Consider the following 17,979-nt stretch of genomic DNA (forward strand, 5'->3'; position numbering starts at 1 on the left):
GTGTTAGGGTTAGTGTGAGGTTTATGGTGAGGATGAGGGTTATGGTTAGCGTGAGGGCTAGGGTGAGGGTGAGGGTGAGGGTTAGATTGAGGATTAGTGTTAGCGTTAGTGTTAGGTTTTGGGTGAGAATTAGGTTTAGGGTAAGGGTTAGGGTTAGAATTAATGTTAGGGTTAGGCTTAAGGTGAGGGTTAGGGTGAGGGTGAGTTTTAGGGTTAGTTTTGGATTAGGATTAGGGTTAGGGTGAAGGTGAGTGTGAGGGTTAGGGTTAGGGTTAGGTTTAGGATTAGTGTTAGGCTGAAGGTGAGCGTGAGGGAGGAGGGTTAGGGTTAGGGTGAGGGTTAGGGTTAGGGTTAGGGTGAGAGTTCAGGTTCGGGTTAAGTTTAGGTTTAGGGTGTGGCTTAGGTGTAGGTTTACAGTGAGGGTGAGGGTTAGGGTTTGGTTGAGGGTTAGGATTATTATTAGGGTGAGGGTTAGGATGAGGGTGAGTTTTAGGGTTAGGTTTAGGGTGAGGATTAGGGTTAGGTTTAGGTTTAGGGTTAGGGTGAGGGTGATGTTTACTGTTAGAGTTAGGGGTAGAGTTACAGTTAAGGTGAGGGTGAGGGTTAGGGTTATGGTTAGGGTGAGGTTTAGTTTTAGGGTTAGGGTTAGAGTTAGGGTTAGGTTGAGCATGAGGTTTAGGGTTAGAGTTAGGGTAAGGGTGAGGCTGAGAATGAGGGTTAGGTTTAGTGTTAGTGTTAGATTTAGGGTTAGGGTGAGGGTTATGGTGAGTGTGAGGGTTAGGATTTCTGTTACAGTTAGGGTTAGGGTTATGGTTAGAGTTAGTGTTAATGTGAGGGTGAGGTTTAGGGTTAGAGTTAGGGTTGATTGAGGGTTTGATTGAGGGTGAGGTTTAGGGTTATATTTTGAGTGAGAGTTAGGGGGAGGGTTTTGGTTAGAGTTAGGGTTAGGGATAGGATTAGGGTTAGGGTGAGGGTGAGTGTGTGTGTTAGGGTTAGGGTTAGGGTTAGGTTTAGGGTTAGGCTGAGGGTGAGGTTGAGGGTGAGGGTGAGGGTGAGTGTGAGGGTTAGGTTTAGGGCTAGGGTTAGGGTTAGGGTTAGGGTTAGGTTGAGAGTGAGGTTTAGGTTTAGAGTTAGGGTTAGGGTGAGGCTGAGAGTGAGGGTTAGGTTTAGGGTTAGTGTTAGGGTTAGGTGAAGGTTAGGGTGAGGGTGAGCATTAGGGTTAGTGTTAGAATTATGATTAAGGTTAGGGTTAGGGTGAGTCTGAGTGTTAGGGTTAGGTTTAGGGTTAGGCTTAAGTTTAGGCTGAGGGTGAGGGTGAAGGTTAGGGTGAGAGTTAACGTTAGGGTCATGGGGAGGGTTAGGATGAGGGTTAGGTTTAGGATTAGGGTTAGGGTGAGGGCTAGGGTGAGTGTGAGATTTAGGGTTAGGGTTAGGGTGAGGTTTAGGTTTAGGGTTAGTTTAAAGTTTAGGGTGAGGTAGGGTGAGGGTGAGGTTTAGGGTTAGAGTTAGGGTAAGGTTGAGGCTGAAGTTGAGGGTTAGTGTTAGAGTTGGGTTTAGGGTGAGGGTTAGTGTGAGGGTGAGGGTTAGGTTTAGGGTTAGGATTAGGATTAGGGTAAGGTTAGGGTGAGTGTGAGGGTTTGGCTTAGGGTTAGGCTTAGGCTTAGGGTTAGGCTGAGGGTGAGGGTGAGGGTGAGGGTTAGGGTTACGGTGAAGGTGAGGTTTAGGGTTAGGGTGAGGGTTAGGGATAGTTTTAGGGTTAAGGTGAGGGTGAGCGTTAGGGATAGGGTTAGGGTTAGGGTGAGGTTTAGTGGTAGGTTTAGGGTTAGAGTTAGGGTTAGGGTGAAGATGAGGTTTAGGGTTAGTGTTAGGTTATGTTTAGGCTGAGGTTGAGGGTTAGGTTTAGTGATAGTGTTAGTGTTAGTGTTTGGATGAGGGTTAGGGTGGGGTTGAGGTTGAGAGTGAAGGTTTGGCTTAGGGTTAGTATTAGGATTAGGGTAAGGGTTAGGGTGAGTTTGAGCGTTAGGGTTAGGGTTAGGCTTAGGCTTAGGTTTAGGCTGAGATTGAGGGTGAGTGTGAGGGTAAGGGTTAGGGTGAGGGTTAGGGTTAGGTTTAGGGTGAGAGTTAGGGTTCAGTTCATTTTAGGGTTAAGGTGAGGGTTAGGGTTAGGATTAGGTTTCGGGTGAGGGCTAGGGTGAAGTTGATGGTTAGGGTTAGTGTTAGGGTAAGGTTTAGAGTTAGGGTTAGGGTTTGAGGGTTTGGGTTAGGGTTAGGATGAGGGTTAGGGTTACGGTGAGGGTGAGATTTTGGGTTAGGTTGAGGGTTATGGTCTTAAGATTACGGTTAGTGTGAGGGTGAGTGTTAGGAATAGGGTTAATGTGAGGTCTAAGTTGAGATTGAGTGTTAGAGTTAGGGTTAGGGTTAGGGTGAGGTTTAGGATTAGGGTGAGGGTTAGGGTTAATGTGAGTGTTAGTGTTAGGGTTAGGGTTACTGTTAGGATGAGGGTGTTAGGGTGAGGGTTAGTATTAGGATGAAGGTTATGGTTAGGGTGAGGGTTGGGTTAGGGTTAGGGTTATTGTTAGGATTATGGTTAGGGTTACGGTTACAGTGAGTGTGAGGGTGAGGTTTAGGGTTAAGGTTAGGATGAGGTTTAGTGTTAGGCTTATGGGTAGAGTTAGGGTTAGGGTGAAGGTGAGGTTTACGTGTAGAGTTAGGGTTAGGGTTAGGGTTAGGGTTACGGTGAGGGTAAGGGTGGGGCTGATGGTAAGGGTAAAGGTGAGGGTTAGCCTGAGGGTGACGTTTACGGTAAGGGTGAGGGTTAGGGTTAAGGTGAGTGTTAGGTTTATGGTTAGGGTGAGGGTGAGGGTTTGTTTGACGATTAGTGTAAGGTGTATTTTGAGGTTTAGGATGAGGAGGAGGATTAGCGTTATGGTGAGTGCTAGGGTGAGGTTGAGGGTTAGGGTTATTGTTAGGGTGAGGTTTAGGGTTAGGGTGATAGTTAGGGTTAGTGTTAGTGTTAGGGTTAGTGTTAGGGTAAGGGTAAATGTTAGATTGAGGGTGAAGGTTAGAGTGAGGGTTATGGTTAGGGTGAGGGTTAGGGTGAGGGCTATTGTTAGGGTTTGGGTGACTGTTACAGTGAGGGTGAGGGTGAGGGTGAGGTTTAGGGTTATGTTTAGGATGAGATATAGGTTTAGGGTTAGGGTTAGAGTTAGAGATAGGGTGAGGTTGAAGTTTAGGGTTAGAGTTAGGGATAGTGTTAGGGTTAGGGATAGGGTGAGTGTGAGGGTTTGGCTTAGGGTTAGGCTTAGGCTTAGGGTTAGGCTGAGGGTGAGGGTGAGGGTGAGGGTTAGGGTTACGGCGAGGGTGAGGTTTAGGGTTAAGGTGAGGGTTAGGGATAGTTTTAGGGTTAAGGTGAGGGTGAGGGTTAGGTTTAGGGTTAGGGGGAGGTTTAGTGGTAGGTTTAGGGTTAGAGTTAAGGTTAGGGTGAAGATGAGGTTTAGGGTTAGAGTTAGGGTATGTTGAGGCTGAGGTTGAGGGTTAGGTTTAGTGATAGTGTTAGAGTTAGTGTTTGGGTGAGGGTTAGGGTGGGGTTGAGGTTCAGGGTGAGGGTTAGACTTAGCGTTAGGATTAGGATTAGGGTAAGTATTAGGGTGAGTTTGAGGGTTAGGGTTAGGGTTAGGCTTAGGCTTAGTTTTAGGCTGAGATTCAGGGTGAGTGTGAGAGTAAGGGTTAGGGTGAGGGTTAGGGTTACGTTTAGGTTGAGAGTTAGGGTTCGGTTAATTTTAGGGTTAAGGTGAGGTTTAGGGTTAGGATTAGGGTTCGGGTGAGGGCTAGGGTGAAGTTGAGGGTTAGGGTTAGTGTTAGGGTAAGGTTTAGAGTTAGGGTTAGGGTTTGGGTTAGGGTTAGAATGAGGGTTAGGGTTACTGTGAGGGTGAGATTTAGGGTTAGGTTGAGGGTTAGGGTCTTAAGATTACGGTTAGGGTGAGGGTGAGTGTTAGGATTAGGGTTAGGGTGAGGTCTAATGTGAAGTTGAGTGTTAGAGTTAGGGTTAGCGTTAGGGTGAGGTTTAGGATTAGAGTGAGGGTTAGGGTTAGTGTAAGTGTTAGGGTTAGGGTTAGGGGTAGTGTTAGGATGAGGTTAAGTGTTAGGGTGAGGGTTAATATGAGGTTGAAGGTTATGGTTAGGGTGAGGGTTGGGTAAGGGTTAAGGTTATTGTTAGCATTAGGGTTAGGGTTACGGTTACAGTGAGTGTGAGTGTGAGGTTTAGGGTTAGGGTTAGGATGAGGTTTAGTGTTAGGCTTAGGGGTAGAGTTAGGGTTAGGGTGAGGGTGAGGTTTATGGGTAGAGTTAGGATTAGGGTGAGGGTTAGGGTTAGGGTGAGTGTTAGGGTGGGGGTGATGGTAAGGGTAAAGGTGAGGGTTAGCCTGAGGGTGAAGGTTAAGGTAAGGTTGAGGGTTAGGGTTTGGGTGAGTGTTAGGTTTATGGTTAGGTTGAGGGTGAGGGTTAGTTTGACGATTAGTGTAAAGTTTATTGTGAGGTTTAGGATGTGGAGGAGGATTAGCGTTAAGGTGAGGGCTAGGGTGAGGTTGAGGGTTAGGGTTATTGTTAGAGTGAGGTTTAGGGTTAGGGTGATAGGGTTAGTGTTAGTGTTAGGGTTAGTGTTAGGGTGAGGGTAAATGTTAGGTAGAGTGTGAGGGTTAGAGTGAGGGTTATGGTTAGGGTGAGGGTTAGGGTTAGGGTTATTGTTATGGTTTGGGTTACTGTTACAGTGAGGGTGAGGGTGAGGTTTAGGGTTATGTTTAGGATGAGGTTTATGTTTAGAGTTAGGGTTAGAGTTAGGGTTAGGGTGAGGTTCAGGTTTAGGGTTAGAGTTAGGGATAGTGTTAGGGTTAGGGATAGGGTGAGGGTTAGTGTTAGGATTAGGATTAGGATTAGGCTTAGGTTGAGGGCTAAGGTGAGGGTTAGGGTGAGGGTTAGTGTTAGGGACAGGTTTAGATTTAGGATTTGGGTTAGGGCGAGGGTGAGTCTGAGGGTTAGGGTTAGGGTTAGGGTTAGGCTTAAGTTTAGGGTGAGGGTTAGTGTTAGGGTTTGGTTAGGGTGAGGGTCAGGCAGAGGATTAGGGTTAGGTTTAAAGTTTGGTTTAGGTTTAGGGTTAGTGTTAGGGTTAGGGTTAGGGTTAGGGTTACAGTGAGGGTTAGGGTTAGGGTTAAGGTTAGGTTTAGGCTGAGGGTGAGTGTGGCTGTGAGGATTAGGGTTAGGTTTATTGTTAGGGTGAGGGTGAGGTTTAGCGTTAGAGTTAGTATTACGGTAAGGGTTAGGGTGAGTGTGAGGGTTCGGGTTAGGGTGAGGGTTAGGTATAGGGTGAGGGTGAGGGTGAGGGTTAGGGTGAGGTTTAGGGATAGGGTTAGGATTAAGATTTGGGCTAGGGTGAGAGTGAGTGTGAGTGTTAGGGTTAGGGTTAGGCTTAGGCTTAGGGTTAGAGTATGGGTTAGTGTTAGGGTTTGGTTAGGGTGAGGGTGAGGCTGAGAATTATGGTTAGGTTTTGGGTTTGTTTTACAGTTAGGGTTAGTTTTAGGGTTAGGGTTATGGTGAAGGTTAGGGTTAGGGTTAGGGTTAGGCTGAGGGTGAGGGTTGGTGTGAGGATTAGGGTTAGGGTTAGGTTTATTGTTAGGGTGCGGATGAGGTTTAGGTTTAGAGTTAGATTTAGGGGTAGGGTTCGGTTGAGGTTTAGGATTAGTGTTATGTTAGTGTTTGGGTGAGGGTGAGGGTTAGGTTGAGATTTAGGGATAGGGTTAGGTTTAGGATTAGGGTTAGGGTGCCATGAGTATGAGGATTAGGATGACGGTTAGGCTTAGGCTTAGGGTTAGGCTGAGGGTGAGGGTGGCGGTGAGGACTAGGGTTAGGGTGATGGTTGTGGTTAGGGTAAGTGTTATTGTTAGGGTTAGGGTTCGAGTTACAGTGAGGGTGAGTGTGCGGGTGAGGTTTAGGTTTAGGGTTAGGGTCGGATTTAGGGTTAGGGTTAGGTTTAGAGTTAGGGTTAGGGTGAGGGTGAGGTTTAGGGGTAGAGTTAGGGTTAGGGTGAGGGTTAGGATTAGGGTGAGGGTTAGGGTGGGGGTGACGGTAAGGGTAAAGGTTAGGGTTAGGCTGAGGGTGAGTGTTACATAAAGGGTTAGGGTTAGGGTGAGGATAAGGATTAGGGTTAGGGTGAGGGCTAGGGTGAGGGTTAGGGTTAGGGTGAGGGTTAGGTTAGGGTGAGGTTTAGTGTTAGGGTGGTGTTTAGGGTCAGTGTTAAGGTGAGGTTTAGGGGTAGGGTTAGGATTAATGTTAGGATGAGGCTTAAGGTGAGGGTTAGGGTGAGGGTGAAGGTTAGGGTTAGGGTTTGGATTAGGATTAGTATTAGGGTTAGGTTGAGTGTGAGGGTTAGTCTTAGGGATCGGGTTAGGCTTAGGTTTAGGCTGAGGGTGAGGGTGAGGGTTAGGATTAGTGTGAGGGTTAGGGTTAGGTTTAGGGTGAGAGTTAGGTTTCGGTTTAAGTTTAGGGTTAGGGAGAGTGTTATGGTAAGGGTTACAGTGAGGGTGAGGTTTAGGGTTAGGTTGAGGGTTAGGGTTAGGGTTAGGGTTAGGATGAGGGTGAGGGTGCGGGTGAGGGTTAGGGTTAATGTTAGGGTGCGGGTTAGGATGGGTGTTAGGGTTAGGATTAAGTTTGGGTAAGGGCTAGGGTGAGGGTGAGGTTTAGGGTTAGGGTTAGGGTTAGGGTAAGGGTCAGGTTTAGGTTTAGGGTTAGTGTTAGAGAGGGTTGCAGTGAGGGTTAGGGTGAGGGTGAGGGTTAGGCTTAGTGTTAGGTTTAGGATTAATGTAAGGGTTAGGGTGAGTGTGAGCGTTAGGATTAGGTTTAGGCTTATGATTAGGGTGAGGGTTAGTATTAGGGTTAAGTTGAGAGTTAGGGTTCAGGTTAAGTGTAGGGTTATGGATAGGGTTAGGGTTAGTATTATTGTTAGGGTTAGGGTTAGTGTTAGGGTTAGGGTGAGGGTGAGGGTTAGGTTGAGGGTCATTGTTAGGGTGAGGTTAACTGTTAGGGTGAGAGTTTGGTTTAGGGTGAGGGTTATGGTTAGGGTGAGGTTTAGGATTAGTGTTAGGGTTATTGTTAGGGTTAGGTTTATGCTTAAGGTTATGGTGAGGTTGACGGTTAGGGTAAGGGTTAGGGTGAGGTTTAGGTTTTAGGTTAGGTTTACAATTATGTTTACAGTAAGGGTGAGGTTTAGGGTAAGAGTTATTGTTAGCGTGAGGGTTAGCTTGAGGGTTAGCGTTAGTGTTAGGGTTAGGGTTAGGGGAAGATTTATGGTGAGGGTTATGGTTAGGGTTAGGGATAGGTTTAGCTTTAGGGTGAGAGTGAGTGTGTGTTATGGTTAGGTTTAGGGTTAGCCTTAGGGTTAGGCTGAGGGTGAGGTTGAGGGTGAGGTTTAGGGTTAGGTTCAGAGTTATCTTTAGGATTAGGGGGAGGGTTAGTATGAGGGTTAGAGTTAGGATTAGGGTTAGGGTAAGGGCTAGGGTGAGGGTGAGGTTTAGGGTTAGGTTTAGGGTTTGGGTTAGGGTGAGGGTGAGGGTGAAGTATAGGGTTAGGATGAGGGTTATGGTCACAGTGAGTGTGAGGATTAGTGTGAGGGTGAGGGCTAGGGTTAAGATTTGGGTTAGGGTGAGCCTGAATTTTAGGATTAAATTTACGTTTAGGGTGAGGGTTCGATCATGTGTTAGATTTAGTGTTAGTGTTAGGGTTAAGTTAAGTGTGAGAGTTAGGTTGAGGTTTAGGGTTAGGGTTAGGATTAGGATTAGTGTGAGGGTATGTGAGGGTTAGGGTTAGGCTTAAACTTAGGCTTAGGGTTAGGCTGAGGGTGAGGGTGCGGGTGAAGATTTGGGTTAGGGTGAGGGTTAGGATGAGGGATAGGGTTAGGATTAGTGTTAGGGTGGGGGCTAGGGTGGGTGAGTGTTAGAGTAAAGGTTAGGCTTAGGCTTAGGTTTAGGCTGAGCGTGAGGTTGAGGGTGAGCGTTAGGGTTAGGGTGATGGTTAGGTTTATGGTTAGAGTGAGGGTTAGGATGAGGTTTAGGGTTAGCGTGAGGATGATGTTAAGGGTATAGGTGAGGTTTAGGCTCAGTGTGAGGATTAATATAAGGGTGAAATTTAGGATTAGGTTTAGGGTTAGTATTAGGGTTAGGGTGAGGGTTTGATTGAGCATTAGGGTTAGGGTTAGGGTTAGTGTGAGGTTTAGGGTGAGGATAAGGGTTAGGGTTGGGATGTGGGTGAGGGTTAGAATTAGGATTAGGTTGAGGGCTAGGGTGAGTGTGAGGGTTAGAGTTAGGGTTAGGGTTAGAGTGAGTTTTAGGATTAGGTTGAGGGTTAGGGTTAATGTGAGGGTTATGGTTAGGGTGAGGTTTAGGGTTAGAGTTAGGGATATTGTTAGGGTTAGGGTTAGGGTTATGGTTACGGTGAGGTTGAGTGTGAGGTTTAGGATTAGGTTAGGGTTAGGGTGAGGGTGAGGGTGAGGTTTAGGGGTAGAGTTAGCTTTAGAGTGAGACTGAGTGTGAGGGTTAGGGTTAGAGTTAGTGTTAGAGTTAGGATTAAGGTGAGGGTTAGTGTTAGTGTTGGGTTAGGCTTATGTTTAGGCTGAGGGTGAGGGTGAGGGTTAGTGTTAGGGTGAGGGTTAGGGTTAGGATTAGGATTAGGGTGAGGGTTAGGGTGAGGTTTAGGATGAGGATTAGGGTTAGGATTTGGGTTAGGTTGAGGGCTAAAGTGAGGATGAGGGTTAGGGTTAGTGTTAGGGTGAGGTTTAGGGTTATGGTTAGGGTGAGGGTTAGGATGAGGGTTCGGGTTACAGTAATGGTGAGGTTTAGGGTTAGGGGGAGGGTTATGATTAGGATTACGGTTAGGGTGAGGGTGAGGGTAAGGATTAAGGTTAGGGTTAGGGTTAGGTTTATGGTTCGGATTAGTGTTATTGTTAGGGTTAGATTTAGAGTTATGGTGAGGGTGAGGGTTAAGGTTAGGGTTAGGGTGAGGTTTAGAGTTAGGTTTAGGATTATGTTTAGGGTGAGGGTGAGGTTTAGGGTAGAGTTAGGGTTTGGAGGAGGGTTAGTTCGAGGGTTAGGCTTAGGGTTAGTGTTAGGGTAAGGGTTCCTGTGAGGGTTCGGTTGAGGTTTAGCATTAAGGTTAGGGTGAGGTTTAGGGTTAGGTTTAGGATTAGGGTTAGGGTGAGGGTGGGGTTTATGGTTAGAGTTAGGGTTATGGTGAGGCTGAGGGTGAGGGCTCGGGTTAGGGCTAGTTTTATATTTAGGGATATGGTGAGGGTTAGGGTGAGGGTGAGGGTTAGGGTTAGGATTTCGCTGAGGGTGAGCGTCAGCGTGAGGGATAGGGTAAGGGTGACGGTTAGGTTTAGGGTGAGGGTTAGTGTTAGGGTTAGGGTTAGGGTGTGGGTTAGTGTTAGGGTTAGGGTGAGGGTTAGGATGAGGATTAGGTTTAGGATTAGGGTTAGGGTTAGGGCTAGGGAGAGGGTGAGGGTTAGGGTTAGTGTTAGGGTGAGGTTTAGGTTTAGGGTTTAGTGTTAGGTTCAGGGATAGGATGAGAGTTAAGGTTACTGTAAGGGTGAGGGTTAGCATTAGGGTGAGGGTTAGGGTTAGGATTAGGCTTAGAGTGAGGGTGAGTTTTAGGATTAGGTTAGGGTTAGGGTTAGGGTTATATTTAGGCTTAGGATTAGTTTTATTGTTTGGGTTAGGGTTAGAGTTACAGTGAGGTTGAGCTTGAGGGTGAGGGATAGGCTTAGGCTTATGCTTAGGGATAGGCTGAGCTTGAGGTTGAGGGTGAGGGTTAGGGTTAGGGTGATGGTTAGGTTTATGGTTAGTGTGAGGGTTAGGTTGAGGGTTAAGATTAGGGTTAGGCTTAGGGTTAGGGTGAGGGTTAAGTTTAGGTTTTGGGTTAGGGTGAGGGTGATGCTGAGGATTACTGTTAGTTTTAGGGTTAGGATTAGGTTTAGGTTTAGGGTTAGGTTTAGGGTGAGGGCTAGGGTGAGGCTTAGGGTGAGGTTTAGGGTTAGGGATAGGATTAGGTTGAGGGTTAGTTTGAGGGTTGTGGTTAGGGTTAGTGTTAGGGTTAGGGTTAGGGTGAGAGTTAGGCAGAGGGTTGGGGTTAGGGATAGGGTTCGGATTAGGGTTAGGGTGAATATGAATGTTTGTGTTTAGGTTAGGTTTTTGGTTAGGCTTAGGTTTAGGCTGAGGGTGATGTTGAGGTTGAGGGTTAGGGTTAGGGTGAGGGTTAGGGTTAGGGTTAATTGGAGGGTTAGGGTGAGGGGTAGGTTTAGGATTAGGTTTAGGGAGAGGGCTAGGTTTTGGGTAACGTTTAGGGTTAGTGTTAGGGTGAGGTTTAGGATTAGGTTTAGGGTTAGGGTGAGGGTGAGGATTAGGCATAGAATTAGTGTTTTGGTGAGGCTGAGGGTGAGGGTTAGGTTTAGGGTTAGTGTTAGATTTAGGTTGAGTGTAATGGTTAGTGTTAGTGTTAGATTTAGGCCTAGGGTTAGGCTGAGGGTTAGGGTGAGGGTTAGGGTTAGGGTTAAGGTTAGGGTGAGGGTGAGGGTTAGGGTTAGGGTTAGGCTTAGGGTTAGGCTGAGGGTTAGGGTGAGTGTTAGGTTTAGGGTTAGGTTGAGGGTTAGGGTTAGTGTTATTTTTAGGGTTAGGGTTAGAGTTAAGGTGAGGTTACGTGCCGGTGAGGGTTAGGTTTAGGTTTAGGGTGCGGTTAACGGTTAGGGTTAGGGTGAGCGTGTGGTTTAGATTTTCATATAGTGTTAGTAGGAAGCTTAGGGTGACGGTTAGGTTTAGTGTTAGTGTTAGTGTTACTGTTCCAGTTATGTTTAGCATGAAGTTTAGGGTTAGGGCTAGGCTTAGGCTTAAGCTTAAGCTTAGGCCGAGCATGAGGGTGAGGCTTAAGGTTAGGGTTAGGGTGAGAGTTAGAGTGAGGTTTAGGGTTAGGGATAGGTTTAGGTTTAGGATTAGGGATAGGGTAAGAGTGAGTGTGAGGGTTAGGGTTAAGGTTAGGGTTAGGCTTAGGGTTAGGATGGGCGTTAGGGTTAGTGTTTGGGTTAGGGAGAGGGTGAGCCTGAGGATTAGGTTTAGGTTTAGGGTTAGAGTTAAGGTTAGGTTTAAGGTTAGGGTTAGTGTTAGTTTTAGGGTTATGGTGAGGGTTAGGGTTAGGGTTAGGGTTTGCCTTAGGGTTAGGCTGATGGTGAGGGTGGGGGTGAGGATTAGGGTTGGGCTTAGGGTTAGGTTGAGGGTTAGGGTTAGGGTGGAGTTTAGGATTAGGTTTAGGGTTATGGTTAGGGTGAGGGTTAGGGTTAGGGTTAGGTTTACGCTGAGAGTGAGGGTTAGGGTTAAGTTGAGGGTTAGGTTTAGGGTGAGCGTGAGGTTTAGGTTAGCTTTAGGGATAGGGTTAGATTTAGGATTAGGGTTAGTGTTAGGGTGAGTGTGAGGGTTAGGGGGAAGGTTAGGGTTAGGCTGAAGGTGAGGTTGAGGTTTAGGGTTTGGTTTAGGGTGAGGACTAGTGTTAGGGTTATGAGGAGTGTTTGGATGAGCTTTAGGTTTAGGATTATGTTTAGGGTGAGGGTTAGGGTGAGGGTGAGGTTTAGGGTTAGGGTTAGGGTGAGGTTGAGGGTTAAGTTTAGGGTTAGGGTTAGGTTGAAGGTGAGGTTTAGGGTTAGAGTTAGGGTTAGGGTGAGGCTGAAGGTGAGGGTTAGGGATAGGGGTAGTGTTAGAGTTAGGGTTAGGGTGAGGGTTAGGATGATGGTGAGGGTAAGGTTTAGGGTTAGGATTAGAATTAGGATAAGGGTTAGGGTTAGGCTTAGGGTTAGGTTTAGGGTTAGGGTTATTGTTAGGGTTAGGGTTAGAGTTATGGTGAGGGTGAGGTTGCGGGTGAGGTTGAGTGTTAGGGTTAGGGTGGGGTTAAGTGTTAGGGTTAGGGTTAGTGTGAGGGTGAGGTTTAGGGTTAGATATAGGGTTAGGAGGATGGTTAGGGTGAGGGTTATTTTTAGTGTTAGTGTAAGGGTTAGGGTGAGGGTGAGGGTTAGGTTGAGGTTTAGGGTTACGGTTAGGTTTAGGGTTATTGTGAGGTTTAGTGTTAGGGTTAGGGTTAGTGTTAAGGTGAGGGTAAGTGTTAGGGTGTGGGTTTTGGTTAGGGTGAGGGTTACGGTTAGGGTTGTTGTTAATGTTATGGTTAGGGTTATGTTTGCGGTGAAGGTGAGGCTGAGGGTGAGGGTTATGGTTATACTAAGGGTTAGGGTTAGGGTTAGTGTTATTCTTAGGGTTAGGGTTAGAGTTACGGTGAGGTTGAGGGTGACGGTGAGGGTGAGGGTTAGTGTGAGGTTTAGGGTTAGAGTTAGGGTTAGGAGTTGGGTTAGGGTGAGGTTTAGGGTTATGGTTAGTGTTAGACTTAGGATGAGGGTGAGGGTTAGGATGAGGTTTAGGGATAGGTTTAGGGTTAGTATTAGGGTTAGGGTGAGGGTGAGTGTAAGGGTTAGTGTGAGGGTTAGGATTAGGCTTATGTTTAGGCTGAGGGTGATGGTGGGGGTGAGGATTAGGGTTAGGGTGATAGTTCGGGTTAGGGTTGGTGTTATTGTTAGGGTTCGGTTTAGAGTTATGGTGAGGGTGAGGGAGCGGTTGAGGGTTAGAGTTATTGTGAGGTTTAGGGTTTGGGTTAGGGTTAGAGTTAGGTTTATAGTGAGGGTGAGGTTTAGGGTTAGAATTAGGGTTCTGGTGAGGGTTAGGGTTAGTGTTAATGTTCGGGTTAGGTTTACGGTGAGAGTTAGGGGGAGGGTTAGAGTTAGGGTTAGGGTTAGGATTAGAGTTAGGGTGAGGGTGAGTGTGATTATTAGGGTCAGGTTTAGGGTTAGGCTTAGGGTTAGGCTGAGGGGGAGGTTGAGTGTGAGGTTAAGGGTTAGGGTGAGGGTTAGGGTTCAGGTTATATTTAGGGTTAGGTTGAGGGTTAGGTTTAAGGTTAGGGTGAGGTTGAGTGTGAGGGTTAGACTTATGATGAGGGTTAGGATGAGGATTTGTTTTAGGATTAGGTTTAGGGTGAGGGCTATTGTGAGGGTGAGGTTTAGGGTTAGGTTTAGGGTGAGGTTTAGGGTTAGGTTTAGGGTTAGGGTTAGGGTGAGTATGAGGTTTAGGGTTAGAGTTAGGGTTAGGGTGAGGCTGAATGGGAGGGTTAGGGTTAGAGTGAGTGTTAGATTTAAGGTTAGGGTGAGTGTTAGGGTGAGGGTAAGGGTTAGGGTTAGGGTTAGGGTTAGGCTTAGGGTTAGGCTGAGGGTAAGGATGAGGGTGAGGGTGAGGGTTAGGGTTAGGTTGTGGGTTAGGGGGAGAGTTAGGGTTCGCATTAAGTTTAGGGTTAAGGTGAGGGTTACGGTTAGGCTTACAGTGAGCATGAGATTAAGGGTTAGGTTGAGGGTTAGGATTAGGGTTAAGGTTAATGTGACAGTTAGTGTTAAGGTTAGTGTGAGGTTTAGGATGAGGGTTAGGGTTAGGATTATGGTTAGGTTGAGGGCTAGTGTGAGGTTGAGTGTTAGGGTTAGTGTTAGGTTGAGGTTTAGGTTAGGGTTAGTGTTAGGGTGCGGGTTCGGATGAGGGTTAGGGTTATGGTGACATGAATGTTAGGGTTAGGGTTGGGGTTAGGGTTAGAATTAGTGTTAGGTTGAGGGTGAGTATTAGGATTAGGGTTAAGGTTAAGGTTAGGTTTAGGATTAGGATTAGTGTTATTGTTAGTGTTAGTGTTAGTGTTAAGGTGGGGGTGAGGGTGAGGGTGAGGTTGAGGGTCAGGGTTAGGCTGAGGTTTAAGGCTAGGTTTAGGATTAGGGTTAGGGTGATGGTGAGGTCTAGGGTTATATTTAGGGTTAGGGTGAGGGCCAGGGTGAAGCATAGGGTGAGGGTTAGGGCTAGGGCTAGGATTAGGTTTAGGATTAGGGTTAGGGTGAGGGAGAGTGTGAGGGTTAGGTTTAGGGTTAGGGTGAGGGTTAGGGTTAGGTATTGGGTTTTGGTTGAGTGTGAGGCTGAGAATTAGGTTTAGGCTTATGGTTAGGGTTAGGGATAGGTTTAGGGTTAGGGTTAGAGTTAGGTTGAGGATTAGGGTTAGTTTAGGGTTAGGGTTATTGTTAGTTTTTTGGTTAGTGTTAAGTTTGGTGTGAGGTTGAGGCTGAGGGTGAGGGTTATGGGTAGGGTTAGGGTTATGTTTAGGGTTAGTGTAATTGTTAGGTTTAGAGTTAGAGTTACTTTGAGGTTGAGGTTGAGGGTGAGGGTTAGGGTTAGGGTGAAATTTTGGGTGAGGTTTAGGGTTAGAGTTAGGGTTATGGTTAGGATTAGGGTTAGGGTGAGGGTGAGTGTGAGGGTTACAGTGAGGGTTAGCCTTCGGCTTAGGGTTAGGGAAATGGTGAGGGTGGGGGTGAGGATTAGGTTTTGGGGTGATGGTGAGGATTAGGGTTAGGGTGTTGGATAGGGTGAGGGTGAGGGTTAAGGTAAGGCTTAGGCTTAGGCTTAGGGTTAGACTGAGTGTGAGGTTGAAGGTGAGGTTTATGGTTAGGGTGAGGGATAGGCTTAGTCTTAGTCCGAGCATGAGGGTGAGGTTTAGGGTTAGGGTTAGGTTGAGGGTTAGGCTTAGGGTTCAGGTGAGGGATAGGATGAGGTTTAGGGTTATGAATAGGGTAGGGTTAGGGCTAGGGTGGGGGTTAGGGTGAGGGTTAGGGTTAGGGATAGGGTTAGGTTTACGATTAGGTTTAGGGTGAGGGTGAGTGGGACGGTTAGGGTTAGGGTTAGGATTAGGCTTAGGGTTAGGGTGAGGGTTAGGGTTAGGGTGAGGGTTAGGGTTAGGGTGAGGCTGAGCCTGAGGATTAGGGTTAGGTTTAGGGTTATGGTTAGGGTTAGGTTTTGGGTTAGTGTTAGGGTTATGTTTAAGTTTAGGGTTACTGTGAGGGTTAGGGTTAGGGTTAGGTTTAGGGTTAGGGTTACTGTTAGTGTTATGGTTAGGGTTAAATTTGCGGTGAGGGTGAGGCTCAGTGTGAGGGTTATGATTAGGGTTAGGGTTAGGGATAAGGTTAGTGTTATTGTTAGGGCTAGAGTTAGGGTTACAATGAGTTTGAGGGTGAGGGTGAGGGTTTTGGTTAGGTTAAGGTTGGGTTTAGGGTTAGGGTTAGCGTTAGGGTTTGGGTGAGGGTGACGTTTAGTGTTAGATATGGGGTTAGGGGGAGAGTTAGGGGGAGGGTTAAGGTTAGGGTTAGTGTTAGGGTTAGGGTGAGGGTGAGGGTTAGGTTGAGGTTTACGGTTAGGGTTAGGATTTGCGTTAGTGTGAGAGTTAGTGTTAGGGTAGGGTTAGTGTTAGGGTGAGGGTAAGTGTTAGCGTGAGGGTTTGGGTTAAGGTGAGGTTTAGGGTTAGGTTAGGGTTAGAGTAATGGTTAGGGTTAGGGTCAGGTTGAGGGTTAGATTGAGGATTAGGGTTAGGTTAAGTGTGAGGTTAGGGTGAGGATGAGGGTTGGGGTTAGGGTGAGGTTTAGAATTAGGATTAGGTTGAGGGCTAGGGTGAAGGTGAGGGTTAGGGTTAGGGTTAGCATTACGGTGAGGTTTAGGATTAGGGTGAGTGTTAGGGTGAGGGTTAGGGTAAGGGTTAGGGTGGGGGTGATGTTAAGGTTAAACGTGAGGTTTAGGCTGAGGATGAGGGTTACAGTGGTGTGAGGGTTAGGGTTAGGGTTCGGGGAAGGTTGTAGGTGAGGGTTAGGGTTAGGGTGATGTTTAGGTTTAGTGTGAAGGTTAGTATTTAGGTTAACGTTTGTATTAGGGTGAGGGTAAGTGTTATGGTGAGGGTTAGGGTGTGGGTGAGGGTTATGTTTAGTTTGAGGGTTAGGGTTTGGGTTTGGGTTATTGTTAGATTTAGGGTTAGGTTTAGGGTTACGGTGAGTTTGAGGGTGAGGGTTAGGTTTAGGGTTAGGATGAGGTTTAGATTTAGGGTTAGGCTTAGAGTTAGAGTTAGGGTGAGAGTGAGGTTTACGGTCAGAGGTAGGGTTAGTGTTAGGGTTAGGGATAGGGTGAGGGTTGGGGTTATTTTTAGGCTTAGGCTTAGGCTTAGGCCGAGCATGAATGTGACGGTTAGGTTTAGGGTTAGGGTGAGGGTTAGGGTCAGGATTAGGGTGAGGTTTAGGGTGAGGTTTAGGGTTAGGATTAGGGTTAGAGTGAGGGTAAGGGTGACGGTTAGGTTTAGGGATAGGGATAGTTTTAGGATTAGGGTTAGAGTGAGGGTGAGTGTGAGGGTTAGGGTTAGGGTTAGGCTGAGGTTTAGGCTGAGGTTTAGGGTTAGGGTTTGGGTTAGGGTGGGCGTGAGGCTGAGGATTAGCGTTAGGTTTAGGGTTAGGATTAGGTTTAGGTTTAGTTTTAGGGTTAGGGTTAGGGTTAAGGTGAGGGTTAGTGTTAGGGTTAGAATTAGGTTTAGGGTTATGCTGAAGATGAGGGTGGGGGTGAGGATTAGGGTTAGGGTTAGGGTTAGGGTTATTGTTAGTGTTAGGTTTGTGGTCAGGGTGTGGCTGAGGATGAGGGTTATGTTTAGGGTTAGGTTAGTGTTATTGTTAGGGTTAGGGTTAGATCTATGGTGAGATTGAGGGTGAGGGTGAGGGTTAGGGTTAGGGTGAGGTTTAGGGTTAGGGTTATTGTTCGTGTTAGGGTTAGGGTGAGGGTGAGGTTTAGGGTTAGAGTTACGTTCAGGGGGAGGGTTAGGTTGAGGTTTAGTGTTAGGGTTAGTGTTATGGTTAGTGTGAGGGTGAGGGTTAGGTTGAGGTTTAGGGATAGGGATAGGTTTAGGATTAGGGTTAGGTTGAGGGTAAGTGTGAGGGTTAGGGTGAGAGTTAGGCTTAGGTTTAGGGTTAGGCTGAGGGTGAGGATGGGGGTGAGTATTAGGGATAGGGTGATGGTTCGGTTTAGGTTTAGTGTTAATGTTAGGGTTAGGGTTAGAGTTACCGTGAAGGTGAGGTCGGGGGTGAGTGTTAGGTTTAGGGTTAGGGTGGGGAATAGGGTAAGTATTAGGGTTACGTTGAGGGTGAATTTTAGGGTTAGATATAGGGTTAGGGTGAGGGTTAGAGTTAGGGTAAGTGTTAGGGTTAGGGTTAGGGTGAGGATTAGATTGAGGATTAGGTTTAGGGTTAGTGTGAGGTTTAGGGTGAGGATGAGGGTTAGGGTTAGGATGAGGGTGAGGGTTAGAATTAGGGTTAGGGTGAGGGCTAGGGTGAGGATGAGGGTTAGGTTTTGGGTTAGGGTTAGGGTGAGGTTTAGGATTAGGGTGAGGGTTAGTGTTAGTGTGCGGGTTTGTGTTAGTGTTAGGATTAGTGTTAGGTTGGGGGTAAGTGTTAGGGTGAAGGTTAGTGTTAGGGTGAGGGTTAGAGTTAGGGTGAGGGTTAGGGTTAGGTTTAGGGTTAGGGTGGGGTTTGGGTTTATTTTTAGGCTTTGGCTTAGGCTTAGGCTAAGCATGAGGGTGAGGTTTAGGGGTAGGGTTAGGGTTAGGGTGAGGGTTAGGATGAGTTTTAGGGTTGGGATTAGGGTTAGTGTGAGGGCTAGGATAAGTGTTAGTGTGAGGGGTAGAGTTAGGGCTAAGGTTAGGTTTAGGATTAGGGTAAGGGTGAGGATGAGTGTGACGTTTAGGGTTAGGGTTAGGTTTAGGCTTAGATTTAGGTTGAGGGTTAGGGCTAGGGTTTGGTTTAGGGTGACGGAGAGGCTGAGGATTAGGGTTAGGTTTAGGGTTAGGTTTAGAGTTAGGGTTAGTTTTAGGGTTAGGGTTAGTGTAAGGGTTAAGGTGAGGGTTAGAGTTAGGGTTAGGGTTAGGGTTAGGCTTAGGCTTAGGCTGAGGGTGAGTTTGGGGGTGAGGATTAGGGTTATGGTCAGGGTTAGGCATAGGGTTAGGTTTATTTTTAGTCTTATGGTTAGGGTTAAG

Source organism: Dipodomys merriami, unplaced genomic scaffold (assembly GCF_024711535.1).
Source record: "Dipodomys merriami isolate MVZ:Mamm:240054 unplaced genomic scaffold, mDipMer1.0.p SCAF_126, whole genome shotgun sequence".
Lineage (NCBI taxonomy): Eukaryota > Metazoa > Chordata > Mammalia > Rodentia > Heteromyidae > Dipodomys > Dipodomys merriami.